The 14,090-nt window shown below is 36.6% G+C and overlaps 1 long non-coding RNA gene across 1 annotated transcript; it reads left to right on the top strand.

Annotated features, from left to right (window-relative positions):
• Positions 1–613: 613 nt before the first annotated feature.
• Positions 614–14,090, top strand: LOC124628868 (uncharacterized). Its single transcript, XR_006983624.2, has 5 exons — positions 614–784; positions 7,036–7,149; positions 10,396–10,505; positions 12,804–12,897; positions 13,257–14,090. It is a non-coding gene; the product is annotated as an uncharacterized LOC124628868 (long non-coding RNA).

Below are 14,090 nucleotides of genomic sequence, written 5' to 3'. Positions count from 1 at the left end.
GTCATTCAGTGGTTATGTTCTTAGGGACATTCCAACAGTGTTTAATCCATTTGTTCTAGTAGAGATTTAGTGCATAGTTTTGTGCTAAGATTGCTTTGTACATACACATACTTTCAGGCACTTAATTAAAGTAAAAATAGCTTAATCCTGTTTGCTTAAAATATTTTGAGGTCAGACTGTGTTCCATCTCACTGCTACTTCTCGTTACTCTGAAAACCTCCCCTACTTCAGAGGTAAGTATGCTATGTGTAAAATACAAGAGGTGTGCTGTTTAAGAAAATAATCAACAATGAAGTGGTATGATGCATGCTAACACCCCAAAATTGATTATTTTCCAAAAACAGCACATAAAATTGCATAAAATTGTCAAGGATTACAATTATTAATGAACAACATATGCTTTTTATCCATATTAGCTACATTTAATGTTGCCTTCATAAATAAACATCTACAGAAACCATCACGATATTAACGATTGGACATCTTATATAGCCTTTATTATTAGTCTTAAATTAAACTAAATTAAAGTCCCTTTTTTACTATAGAAATGAAAACATATTGGGACAAGCATATTAATATTAACTGATCATTAACTTAACAGTGCCATGGGGTGTTTGGGCCAGGTGACAGAGTGACCCCTGAGGAAAGAAAGTGCTGTTCTGCCCCCACCCTTTCCTACTCATGTGTCCCAACCAGGGCATGAGATCATCAGCATCACTGTGCATGGCCCCACCAGTCTTCCCCACCTGATAGACGGAGGAGTTCCACTGCCATTCGCTATTGTGTGAGTAACTGTAACATCCCTGCCAGTGGTAGATCTGGTACACAAGTCAAAGGAGGCTCATTCTGAAGATTATAAATGATTCTCAAGCAGTTGTGTGAAAGAGTCATAATGTTTGGTGTTAGAAACCCTTCGTGGTAGAAAAATGCTAGACCATTATATAATATGTTTTGTTCGGTGCACCTTTTTTCTGTGTGCAGATTAATCTCAATGTCTCAATGGTAATGCTACTACTGGTGTACTGACACAGTACACACTATTTAGTATAGTAGTATACTTTTTGAGCCTGCATTAGATTGCCTAAAAGTGTGACTGTGTGTGACTGTGTATGTGCATGGTGTCCTGCAATGAACTGTGTCCCATCCTGGATAGACAAAAAGCAATACCTCTCTAAAAGACTAGGGAACTAAAATCATTTGGTCCTGCTGGCTTTATGTGCTCTGTTCTAATGCATTGGTCATCAGAACACCAATGCCACCCCAAAACTGTGCTCTTTATGTATAATCAAAGCACAGAGCCCACCAAGTAGTTGGGCAAAAAAAAACTCATCAAGTAGTTTTTCATAGTCAATGATAAATAATTTCCACTTAGATCTTAGTTCAGTTGTCTTCTTAAATATTAATAAAAATACCAAAGAAATTATATCCTTTAACTTTACAGGAACCTATTCAGGGTAAGTCTTACAGTCTGTAATCTGAGAGTGACCACTGCCTCACCATTTCCTGTGTTTTTGCTAATGAGTTTCGCTCTACTGGAGATGCCATCTGCTTAAGCCTCAGTAGAGCTGCATGTATGGAATTATTAATAAGCTGGATATAAATAAGCTTGCACACACACCTCACAATACATTAACACATGCTTCTCATTACTTTTCCTTCCTTGTTTTTGATGATTGTATGATCGGCACTATATATGTGTGTGTGTGTGTGTGTGTGTGTGTGTGTGTGTGTGTGTGTGTGTGTGTGAAAATGCCTTCCTGTATGGTTTTTAAAAAGTGTCTGGATTTAGTGAACAGCAAGGCTACATAGTCACAGCCTTCTATGATTCTGCTTTATTTTGCTGTCACATCTTCATACACCCTTGAACTCAACCCCAATGCACACCTGGAGCAATCTGTGTAATGGTGCTTTTAGTGTCTTGTGTGAGAAAAGGTTCACGCTACGTTTGGCAATTTCTACAAAGCCAGCTAGGCGAATGATTTCTGGAACGAAATTCCGGAAGAAGGCAATGGCCACCCGGTGAGCCTGTGTGTATGCGTTTGTATATATAGTACATGTGTTTATGTGTGTATCTCTGTAAGTGTATTTCTTACTTGTTGCTACACTTATTGTGTGTTTGCTACAACTAAACATACTAAATTTGTTTGGTAATTCTAAAAATATATTGTTATACAGTATAGAAAAAATGAGCAATGTTAATATTGTTAAATTCTTCATTTTAACGTAAAGACTACACCCATCTTTACCATGTTTGTTGAGTTCTGATGCAAATTATTTTCTATCACATTAACATTCATATGAATTATTGATCAACTAACGATTTCACAAAAACATTTTAAACATTTTATGTTATCAGGGAACAGTATAGGCAGTGAGTCCACGCCTCATTATTATAGAGCTCTGTAATAACGTATTTGTTCCTTAGTTCAAACTAATCCTGCAATACAAAACAAAAACAAAGCAAAACAAAAAACAAAAACTCATTGCCAGTTTCCTGTATATTCCTGTAAATATAAGCCCTTACCAGCTAATAGTCTGTCATGGTTATTACTAACTCGGCTTATAAAAATGTTTTAAACTTATCTGGGTTGTTTAAGGTGATCATTATTAATGACTAGATTTAACAGTCATGTTTCCTTACAAATATATAGTACTGCATTTAGGGGGTAAACATCAACATCAACATCAAACATCAAACATCAAATACTTTCCTGCTGTAATGAAATTGCTGCTCCATCATATTTTAGTCAGTATTCTCAGTCAAAGGTGTTGACCTATAGACTAACTGTAAGTATGCTTTCAAACACAATAATGTTTAGTAGACTGTAACACTAGTTGTATTGCGCTGTGTAACTGAAGTTGCAGACTACATCTCCCATGATCTTCATGACAACCTATAGCTAAATCGTCTTGTAGGTGACCAATTTTTTTTATTGGTAGGCTACATAATAGTACATGTTTGTTTTCATGTCATATTGCTGTAGGACATTGTTTATTGTCACTAATCTATTTGTGTTTTTCAATAATGTTTAATATATTTGGGTTATTAATTGTGTTAACTATTTTTTAATTTACTAGTGTTCAGTATGGAATACACCACTTAGTACAACACTGTTATGCTTATTGGCAGGTCCAGTGATGAAGCTACAAATCAAAGTGACAGAGATGAGGTTGAGAGTCAAAGTCATAAACTTGTATTACTTGACCACAGAAAAGACAATAATGCAATCATATGTACAACAATTGTACATCAGCCAAAATACATAATCATGACAGTGGTTGCTCTATTTACTAGAGTGCTATAAAAAAAAATAGTTTTTCCCTTGCATAATTTCCACAAGATTATAACAAAGAGCTGTTCTGAATCCATCATATATAAAATTGCATGCCATTACATAGAGAAATGCACACTTGATGGTTTGCTGGAAGAATCAATTCTCTCAATGTTACCTCTTTTTTCTTGGTGAAATGGAATGAAGAATTTAAAAAAAAAAAAAAAAAAACCTCTCTCAAAACAATCCTCTTGTGGTGTTGCTGCAGGCTTTTCCCACTGAGAGAGTGAGCTATTGTGCTAATGTTTCTCTACCTTTTGATCTGATAGCCAAATAATGAGACCCTTATGAATAATAAATTCTAATCATTCAATGTGACCTTGCAGGGAAATGCAAGCCACAAACACACATCGGCTATAAAGTACACCAGTGTAAACTGGATTGTAGGCTCTTCCCTTCCCTTGGAAGAAGTGTCCAGCACAAATTGTTGATTTCTTTAACACACATACTAAACCGAGTAATTAACTGGTCAGTTGAATAAAGAGGCTTTGAACCTGGAAATCACTAATCAGTCTTGGGCTCCTGTTCTCCAGGACTCGAATTGTACATCCCTGGCCTACACCCATCACTAATTATCACTATCTGGACTCCTGGTCCTGTAGAAAGCCTCCTGAGTCAATAGTGGATTCAATCAATCCTTGATTGCACTAGATAGCCAGTTCAGATGAGCTTTAATCAGCAAAGGCCTGACACGCACTGTGTCAGAGTGCTAAGATGGCCACCATCAGAGGGGTTAGCTTCAGAGAAAGCGCTTCAAAAGGAATGGAAGAGAAGGATATTTTTTTCCAAGCCACATTGTCATAAATTTTTCATCTGCAGCTGGCTTTGAGGGAGACAGAAGAGGGGGCAGCCCAGGCAAGGGGCAAATCGAAGGCTTCAAACCAACCTGGGCTTTCAGAGTGAGGGGGAGGGTTGCTGTACAAAAAGAAAGAAAACATTGTGATTATTTACTGAAGAAGGACAAAAACCATCTCATGCTATATATTTGTTCAAGGGTTATGAACCAACTTTGGTTTATATGTGTCAATCAAAGATCATTAGAATCTTGTCTTCAGCCTGGTACAGTACTTATGATAATGCCCTAGTGGTACTGCATATGATACCCCCCCCCCCCCCTTCTCCTCTTACATATATTATACATTATATGTGAACAATCCTTCAGTTGTCAAGTAGCTTTTTAGTTGCAGCCCTTATACTGTACTGTTTTATAGTAGTGTGGAATTAAATGGTAAACGTTTCACTTTCACAATGAGCTTAGATACCTATTTAAAAAACTGAAACAAACAAACAAATGATTCTCTTGTAATGATTCTCTTGTAATGATTCTCTTGTAGTTTGCGATAACTCATGAGGAGAAGGTATCTGTTAAATTAATGATAAATGACGGATTATTACCTGACTGTACTAGACCATAAGTAAAGTTTTTCTTCTGTTCAGATTTGAGGATTGTGGTGTTGATGTTTAAGGTTTTAAATAATTCTTAATTGTTTATCATAGTTGACTTTGGCTCTTTGGAGACATACTTGTGGCTCAGGTGTAATCCTAATTTCCTTCATTTTGTCAAGCATCTTTGAGATACAGCTTCAATCAGAGATACAAAGTCTTACATTACTGCATTTCTACGTAAGTCTTAATGAGAGATGTCATGAAATTGTTGCATCCTCTGGGTACTGCTTCTGTACAGAGTCTAATGGGATCTGACTGCCCTGGCCTTATTATTACAGCCAATATCTCTGGGGATGAGGCCAGAAATAAACTGGAAACTGTGTAAGATTTTCATTTGGTAATGTTTCTTGCATTATACCATAGTTTACAATACTCTTGCATGTTGCCACCAGTGTTTTTAAATGTGAATAATGATTCGCTCTGTTGTATCTAATGGCTTTTCATGACACTGATGTTGTTGAGTTTTACTGATGCTCCAGTATTTTACAATATATATTATGACTTAAATCAAAGATTTATGCCCCATCTTCTAAATTGATATGAGTCATGCATTTTGCACAAAGACAAGACTCCATAGAATTTTAATAACTACACTATCAAAACTCTTTCCTTGTAGTGGAACAAACTGGAGCATGAAAAGCGAACTTCTGTTGACTGTATAACAAAAGGTGCTTGTTATTGTGGCTGTGGGTCAGAGTTATGATTGTTAGGACTTCTGATTCCAGTCATAATACTTTTATTGTTTTTGCTTGCACCATTTTAATGATAGCAAAAAGCTCCACTTAGTTGCGCAGTAGATAACATCTCCTGAGATATAAAAGGTTTTTTGTGTGCATTACTTGAAACAATGTTTCATTAATAAACCATTACCATCTACCCTGCTGTCTTTCACACAAGTCTATGATTGTTTCTTGTCTAACAAAGATCATGCTCATTAGATTCTACTGCTGTCTCTCAGATTGCTTGTTTCCTAATCCTGCAATTTGCACTCAGCTCATACATGGTGCAGGTATAGCGTTCAGATGAGGGAAGAAGGGGTTGGAGTTGATTTGTCAAAGCTGCCTATGCATTGGCCTGCCAGATTACCAGTAAAAGGTCCCCCACAATGTGTACAAACCCAAGAAAGGTTAAAAGGGATGTGGCTTCTTTTGCTCCTTTGTCTGTTGGTCTTTTGAAGAAAGTAAGATTAATAATAGTTACACCTAATAAATACGATATTTTAGATAATAGCAGGCACAGAAGAATTCTGATTTTTCTTCCAGTTGTCAGTCTGTATCAATTAATCTATTCGACTTTCTCACTTCTAGAATATGTACAAAATAATTTACAATTATTAAGATAAATACAACTTTTTATAACTCATAAAAATTGTTGAATTCTAAATTTCTCAAGTAGAAATTGAACAAATATTTTGAATTTCTTCATAGCGGGTATAAATATCACTGGAAGGTTTATTTTCTAAAGCCTAATGTTATGTAGTCCATGTACCAGTCATTTATATAGATGACAAAAATGATCCATGCTAAAGGATGAACTGTTTCCTGTTGTTAGTTACTTGCAGTGTGTTTATTGGCATTTCTCAAAATTACATCTCTCTGTGAGCCATATCATTAAACTACATTTATTAATAATTTCACACACTGGTTCATGGGACTTTGATATATGTCTTTCCTTTAATAGTGAGTAGTTCTGACAATTTAAACATAAAACTATACAAAATATGCACCTCCATTAAATTTCACAAAACAACATTTTTATAAGCTGTTTTGTGTAAGTTTGATTATTGTGTCAGTCAAATCCAGTTGTTAAAATGTGATCAATAATTGCATGTTAAATGTGTTTAAAATTTTGTTAACAAAATAATAATTTTTTTTTTTTTTTAAAAAGAAAAGAAAATTCCTAAGGTGTAGGGTAAACCTAGACTCCAATTGATCAAAGATTTGTGTGTGGAAGAAAAGCATTCAAATGATTAGTTATCTGTTAGTGTATGCATGCTAAAATTACTTTGTTTATTTGGCGTGGTTAAAAAGCAGTGGTATAGCGCAAGAATAGTAGTGAAATAGATAGAATTTTATGTTTACAGTTGTAAGGGGATTAAAAACTAGAAACATACTAATTCCTGTCCTGCAATATTTTGCAACGTATCAGTAAACCAAGTCTTGCTAATGCTGTGAATTGTTAAAGAGTAAAATATACCACAATCAGCTAAATATTTAAGTTGGATTTTGTTTGTGTGTATTAATATGAACACCTTCAGTGGGACTGAAGAAGATGGGACGGGTAGGTGGAGGAGCCAAGCAGTAACACATTGTGCTCTGCAATCCACTCACAACCCCTGTGGAGTTCATGGAGGTTGAAGGCCACAGGGAGGGTAAGCTGTTTCGTAGCTAATGCAGACAAGTAAAATCATCAGTAATGTTCTGTGGGCTGGGGATAGTCAGTAAATCATACAGGCCATAGCCAGACATCCTGGTGGATTTGACAGGTACAGAAATGTACAACTGGCTTGACCCTTATTCATATTATTTCTTATTCTGACTGTGCTCCAGTACTGCACATTTTCTCTTCTGTATGAAGCACTAAGTCATCGCAGGTTTTTAAAGAAAAATTGAGGGAAGAAATGTAGCATATTTCTAATCAATTCCTAAAATTGTTTCATTTGTACAATTAAAAAATCTCCCAAGAATACAAACAAATTAATAATAAAAACATTAAACAAAATTAAACATGTATTGACATATATAATATCTACTGAAATTAGATAGTTCAGCTGAAAGATAGTTCAGCTGGATGTTTTGGAAACTAAAAATGGTCTTCAGTGGATGAAGACTGTCCAAATCATTACTCACAACATGTTTAGATTTTTTTCCCCTACAGTGGACAAAAGAAAGAGAGAAAAAAATTATTAATATTTCCAAGCTATGGTTGCACATGAATGCTCTGTACTGAATGTTAATCGAGCAAGTATTGTTCTCTCCACTGTGAGCTTAGAAAGACTGACAGAGGAAGCAAGATTGAGAAAGAAAGTGTGTGACAGGAAAATCTATTTGTGCAAAATTGGTTTGTCTTGATCTGCGAGTCTACACTGTGAATGGGCTCCTGTGTTGATGATAATTGCAGTGCGTGGGTCTGATTATTCCAGCCTCATGGTTTCTGCCTGTTAAGTGACAGAATAATTACCCACTGGGCTTAATGGCTCTCCCAACAAGAGTGGAGAAAATGATTGCTCAGGATTTGCTCTTGATGTGTCAGGAATGCTGATCAAGTGAGGAGACAATGGTGCTAAAGCATCTCAAACAGGTGCAATCTTCCAAGTGTCTCCTTTTCTCAATTTTATGTGCTTCTTCCAGTCTGGGAAGTAAACTCATTGGCTGAAGGTAAAGTCAAGGGGCTGGCCTTGTGTCATTGACAAGCTGGTATAAAGATGTCAGATGTGTTTCTGAGCAGCCTGGAAACATGTTTCTAACATGACTGGATGCTACTGGTGATACCAGCGTTGGCTATTGACTTGTAGGAGGGGGAAATGTTTTCATCTTGAGTCACAGAAGATCTAGTGACAGAGCATACCCTGTATCTTCTTAGTCAGAGCAGGTGTTGCCATGATCAACTTTCAAATTTTCTTCTTATAAATTTGCTTGTTGCAGTTTAGATAAAATCCCTCTTTTTTTCCTCATCAGCAGCCATTGAACAGTTTGGATTGAGCCTGTGGCTGAATTAAGAAGGAGCCAAAAAAAAAAAACAACAAAGCAAAGTTAACAATTGGTTTAGCTGATTGTTATGACCCAGTTTTGAAAATTTTTGAAACCAAAGATTAACTTAACACTTTCTTTGTTGTGCAAACAGACTGTAGCACAGGAAAGACAGTAAAAATATTTTAGCTCATGCTTTTTCCCATTTAAATTAGCATATATTCATTCATTCATCTTCAGTAAATTATAGATCAGGATCAGGAGCCTATCCTGGGAACACTGGGTGCAAAGCAGAGTTCTTGGATGGAATGCCATTCTGTTACAGAGTACCACACACACACACACACACACACACACACACACACACACACACACACACACACACACACACACTCTTTTTTTGGAAGTGAGTTGAAACGCATTCATGGAGAATATGCACAGAAATGCCACACAGACAGTAACTCAAACTCAGGATCCAACTGTCTACCCTGGAACTGTGAGGTGGAAACTCTATACATTGCGTCACTCTGCACTATGCTACCGTTTAAAGTATCATTGTTTTTATCATTAGTGCAATGTTGTGTGTTGGAATGGAATGAGGATTATGAATAGTCATTATCAGAGTTTGGTATATTCTAATTACTTTTTTGTTACTGTATTCTAATGACTTTTTTTAACACAGTAATGTAATGCATTACATTTTAAATTTATTCAATTTGATTACAGTTATTAATGTCAATAAAATTAAATTTACTTGCATTACAAATTTATTGTTAAGAAAACAATATATAATTATACAATATATAAACAAAATATAATTTAAAAATATTAAGTAAAATGCATTTTAAAAATAAATCACATTTTGTGTGGCTGCCAGGGGTGTAAACTTTACGTCCTGAATAATTAAAAAAAAAAAACTTTTCTTTAGCCCCGAATAATTCCCCACTTGGAGCAATTTGTCACTATGTAACTGAACGTCAGTAAAAGACAACAATGTTGTACTTTTATATCTTCAGTGAATGGAGGTGAGACCAATCAGACAGGGTTTACAGGAAAATACGTGGAAATACTCGTGTCTTATTGGCTGACAGCTTTCACACAATGCTAGCTCACACAGTCAGTCAGTCAGTGTGAGGAAAAGTGGATATACAGTACACTAATTTTTTTTTAAATCAATAAAGTGGTTGAAACTGAAACACTAATATTGTGTCATGCTGAGCAGGAAAACAAGCAGTATAAATGTCTATATGAGTTCCAGTTTATGTGAACATGCTATGAGCAGAACATAAGGAAAGATAATGTACTTTGCATGGCACTGTAGCAGCTAAACCCATTTAATGATAGCTCAGCTGTGCCTCCCCTTGGCTAATGACTCCAAACTAGTCTAGTTAGAAAAGTTTTATATTTTATCAGTCTATCTTTAAACAGTGACAACACCCGAGGCAAGATTTATGATAAAGCCAACTTTTTCCAATCATGTCATACATTGATGCTTGCTAAAATTACTGAAAGAACTATGAGTGCTATGAGAACTATGACAAACTTTCACTTTGTAGTGTATTTTTGAAGGTTTGATACGTTTTGCAAGTAACTTGAAAGCAAAGCAATTAGTAATCTGATTACTTTTTACATGTAGTAATCAGTAACATAATTAATTACAGTTGTAAAGTAGTAATTAGTAATCTGTAGTGGATTACTTTTTTTGAGGAATTTATCCAACACTGGTGGTTATGAATAGTGAGTTACTGGTTTAACCCATTTAAATGAAATGTTCATATAAATCAAGGCATCTATAATCTCTACACACTCTTTAAAAATGCTTACAAACTTCAAACAAATTTGGGGGGATTTGCTGGGAATAAATAGGTTAACCTTCCCATGTTGATAATTTCTGTATCCTAATTATGATTCTTTTTGTTGGCTTGCAGATGTTGTCATAAATATAGCAGATTGTCCATCAAAAGAGTTTCTGGCCCATTTCCGGACGCCTTCATCATATCTTGAGTCTTTTCAACACTACCACCTGGAGCTGGTACAGGTAAGTGTCTACCCCTCCAGCATGTATAATAGTTATACAGTAACTGTAAAAAGCTCTTACACTAACCTGCATCTTCCCAACTCAAAACTTCTTCATATTCAGTGGGGCATTTTCGGTTTCCTCCCACTTCCCAAAAACATGCCAGCAGGTGGATTGGCTACTTTAAATTGTGTCTAGTTGTGAATACGAGTGAACGTGTCTGTGTATGGTGCCATGTAATGGATTGACTTCCCATTCAAGGTGTATTCCTGCCTCGCACCCAGTGTTCCTGGAATAGGCTTTGGCTCCAGCTTAAAGTCAATCAGGATAAAGTAGTTACTAAAATTGAATGATGTCTGTGATTGGCTGTATAATGCTACATGATTAGTTTCAGTCAGTAAAAATCGCCCAGTCTTGCACAGTTCCATAAGCTTAATCAAATTCTGCTTACAGTCAGCATAACAGAGTATTCTGTAACACAGTTCACCTTCCTTATTCCTGACATCAGTTTTCGGTCTTACGTCGTTGTGGTTAGACAGGTCTAATATATTTTTAGTTTAAGGGGGACCTACAGGCTGCTGGAGTCAGTGTGTTCATCATTGGCACTGAGGGGCTTTGTCAGCGAGATTGAGCAAGAGGAGCTGCCTCAGGGGCAATCCATCAAACAGGACTTGTGCAGGGTTTATAGAAGGAAATGAATAAACCATGCTCTCTAGAACCCTCTGAGGTTGGTTACTACAGGGGCAATAGTTTAATGGCATCTTGAACAGTGGTGAGCTGTCTGTAAGAAAACAGACATCATTTTTATATATACTGTAGGAGCTCTGAAACAAAGGTCAAGTGGGACTCTGAATGCATACATTCTGTTTAGGTTGTATAGATAAGCGCTTGCCCATCTGTATGCTTGCAAAATGATTCTTTAACCTATAATTACATAATCACAATTAATTATAATACATAACACAAATAACACAAATAATTATAATTACATTTTCAGACAGCAATAGAAGAGGTTTCTAAGTTGTAAAAGCCTTTAGCTTCTTGCACACAATAAAAATACATGACAGAGGTTCCCTATTTTATGTTTATTGCAATTGTAACCTGTGACCCTAAACAGCCTGTGACTCAGTTTAGAGCTTCTTGTCGTTAGTGATAATTACAGAGTCCCACCTCCAGATCATTCCGGCATCAGCTGACAGTATCGATTCTCAGCAGCTTGACAGTAAACATGCAGAGGAAATATTCTGAAGACTTTACTGTGACTCACTGTGACTTACTGGTATAGCAGATGGCTGCTTTTTGCTGGAGGACATTTTAAGAGTAAAGTATGGATCAGCTATATAAATAAGAGACAGAGAAAAAAAGAGTGAGAGGTATTTCTGTTTTTTCGGCTTCACCCTGTTTTGTCCTTTAGCTGTCAATCACTACCCAAAGCCCACAGACCAGAGGAGATGTGAGTTTACACATGATTGGGCTTCTCTGCTCCAGTCTGCACAGCTTCCCTGCACCAGGGCTAGCAGACTCCACAACATAAATTATTCATCAGTCGCTCTGTGGCCGTAGCGCTGTCGGCACTGTAATTTCACTCTCTGCGCTGAATTATAATGGTCATAATTAGCTATCGCAATTTCATATTTTTCGTCTCCTCTGAAGAATCATTTTCCTTTTGTACCTTAGTCGTGAGGTAAATGGAGGGTTTATACGATTACAATGATTGCAGTTGCATTTCTCAATAAGACTTATACAAGCGACATCAATGAAATGATTCTGGACTGACTCTAACTGGTTATTCATCAAATCCTAACAAGCAGCATGCCCTGTTCTGATGAAGATATGCTCAGGGGTCACTGGGACCCTAGCTGGCTCTTCTTTATGGCACCCATAAAAATTGATCAGTTCAGTGTTGTGTTACTGAAGCATACTCTGGAGAGCACATATCTGTAATCAAACATGCTGCGTAGCCTTGTGAAACCTCTCTCCATCACCCTGCAATTGCAACAACCACACAAACAGATGGCCACATTTAAACACTACCTATTACTATCATAAGGAGTGGTAATATTTAGAGACTTTATTTATTTACTTCCTCCCTGTGGATGCAATGGCTGCAACTAGTATTCTATTTAATCTGAAATTTATATTTAATCATATTATGTCTGGTCGTAGGGTCTTCCTGAACATAACTACATAAACATAATTGCTTCAAACATCCATATGTTTAGTTTGATTTCGCTTAATATTAATCTTGCTCTGTGTGTGTGTGTGTGTATGTGTGTGTGTGTGTGTGTGTGTGTGTGTGCACGCACTTGAGCCCCACAGGGCAGTACCCTCAGGAGTGTGCATCTATGTTACCATGGTACGGAAACTCAGCCTCATCCCCAGACTCCCTTGCTTCTCCTTCACTGGCTTTGAGGTTTGCATTTCCTGCTTCCAGCCACATCACATCTGTCTCCTCTACACAACAGCTTAGAGTAGAAACATTTTTATGATCACATAAAGAGCTTTGGCATGCTTAGGCTGCAATACTACTGTACATTACCAGTTAATGGTATTATTTGGCACTGGGCATGTACTGTAAATGGATTGCCCTTTGTCAGCATCACTGCACCCTGAACCTTGCGCTTGCAACAATTTTATATAAATGACCTGTTTAATCTATTTGTATGTCAGGAGTGTTTTTCACTGATTGGATACCTGACCTCATTTGTCTGTCTGCCAATCTTTCATTAATACAATAAAAAAAAATCTAATTTAATATATGTTCTCTTGCAGTTTCCCATTTACTGAGATCACGCATTGATCTGCACGCATTGAGCTGCACACCAGGAAGTATTGAATATCAGATGAGCCTAAAATGTATCTTTGTTTTTCTGTTGCTGTCTGCCCCTTTGTCTCTAAAACTCAATTTTTAGTTTCACAGTCAGTTTCTCTTTATTTCTTTTTATTTTCTCTCAGTCACTCTGACTCATTTTGTCACTCACAGATACTATGTTTTTTTTTCTCCCCTTCTCATTATCAGGTATTGTTTATGCCACAGTCCATTAACAGTCCATTGAAAGATCCAGTGGGACCCTTATTAACTGTAGCCCATATTGTTGCTTGTTATGATTCATACAGGTATACACTCTCTCTCTGAAGTGCTTTGACTAAATCCATCACAACTACTATATGTTGTAGGCGAATGTGCTCTTTTGTAAGAGCTTAGAGCTCAGAGCTGCATTAAAAGCATCTTATCATACTGCATGCTAATGTACTTAAGGTCCATGACATCACTTAAGAGAGAAAATGTATAATGATCCATGGCTGCAGACACTTAAATGAGCTGCCTGAAAGCTGGGAGGCAGCAGTGGGAGCGGTCTATGAGCAAAATTTTCTCTGAGGGTTTAGGACTGGACTTCATTTATGCTTTACATGTGTACTTGTGGCACTTATAGTAGACTATAACATAGAGATTTTGGAAGATTTCCATCTCCAGTACTCTGCAAATCTGTTTACCATCATCAGGTAATTGACCAGAGTAATAATTGAAGCCAGTGTCCACTGTCTGTTTATTTCATTATCTTCCCATTGTATGTTGACGCACATTCTTTAGGTTGCATTTAACAA

The sequence above is a fragment of the Ictalurus punctatus genome, chromosome 14 (assembly GCF_001660625.3).
Source record: "Ictalurus punctatus breed USDA103 chromosome 14, Coco_2.0, whole genome shotgun sequence".
Lineage (NCBI taxonomy): Eukaryota > Metazoa > Chordata > Actinopteri > Siluriformes > Ictaluridae > Ictalurus > Ictalurus punctatus.
Note: the sequence above shows the minus strand (reverse complement) of the source record. Positions and strands in the feature narration are given on the sequence as shown.